We start from the raw sequence: 1,276 nt of genomic DNA, 5'->3' as shown, positions 1-1,276 counted from the left end.
ATACCATTGGTTACTTGGTTGCTTGATCGTGGTGCATTGCCGAGGTCAAAGATCAAAGATTTTGTATATATGTAGATTGTAGAAAACGAAAGACAAGCACCAATTTATAATTATTAATATATTTATATTATAAACTTAATGTGTAGGGCTGAGTTGGATTGGGTTGGGTTGGATTGAGACCTCAACCTAGGCCTAGCTCAATTTGGCGGCGGGCCTGAAATTTTCAACCTTAGCCCACTTTATCGGTTGAAATCTCAGCTCAAACCGCTTTATTTGGGCTCTGTGCGAATTCGGACTGACCGGGGTTTTTGACACCCATATGTTAGGCCTATAATTAAGGAGAGAAAAACACAAAAAATGAAATCGTGTGTAGATCCGTTCTAAAGAAGTTCATATATATATATATATATACACATAAAAGTGATTGGGAATTAATTATATGGACAAGAAAAGCTTCTTTTAAGGGCTGACTCATTTGTTTGATCTCAGCCACAGGCCCACAGTACAAGCTTTCCAAAAATTTCGGGTCCAATATAAAGCCAAGAAGAAAACTGTCGAAGACTAAAATATTCCATCACCAAAAGTAAAAAAAAAGGGTTAGGTGTTCCGTTCCATCGGAGAAGGAGAGAGACGGAATCGGCGAAGGAGAGAGAGGGCAGCGGCGAAACCTGAGAGTGAAAACCTGCAATAGGTTTTCCTTAGGACTTGGGGTTTTTTGATCGTGAGATGGAGAAAAGGGTTTGGGGGTTTTGAATAGGGGATTGTTCTTTTAAGTTTATAAAAGAATAGAAAAGCAACTTTTTGGTACTCTTGCAATGTATTCTTTACTCATTCTTTTTCATTGGTTCATTCCGGGGGAATACAAAAATGAACCGGACGTGCCAAACATATTTCTGTTCTATTTGCATTCCCGCAGAATAGAAGAACACCAGAAACATTCTCCCAGAGTGTTATCAAACGGCACCTTAGTGACAATTATTTAAAGCATGAATCTCGTTCTCAAGGTTCTCATTTCTTTTCCCTCCGGGCCTACTCCTACGGCTGTCCCCCCACCCAAAAAATAAAAAGGGCCAATCCCAAACCATGTAGGTTTTTGGAGTAGATTGGCTACAAATGATTGCTATCACCAAATATGCTTCTAAATATCAGTATTTTTTTTTTTTAATGACGGGTATTCAAGTCTTCAGTCTAATTAGTGTCGTAGGCTCATATTGATCCCATAATTATATAGATCGAGATATACCAATGTTGACTGTTTTAAATATCAATATTTGTT

Source organism: Macadamia integrifolia, chromosome 6, assembly GCF_013358625.1.
Source record: "Macadamia integrifolia cultivar HAES 741 chromosome 6, SCU_Mint_v3, whole genome shotgun sequence".
NCBI classification, from domain to species: Eukaryota; Viridiplantae; Streptophyta; class Magnoliopsida; order Proteales; family Proteaceae; genus Macadamia; species Macadamia integrifolia.
The sequence above is the reverse complement of the archived record's forward strand: the minus strand, read 5'-3'. Positions refer to the sequence as shown.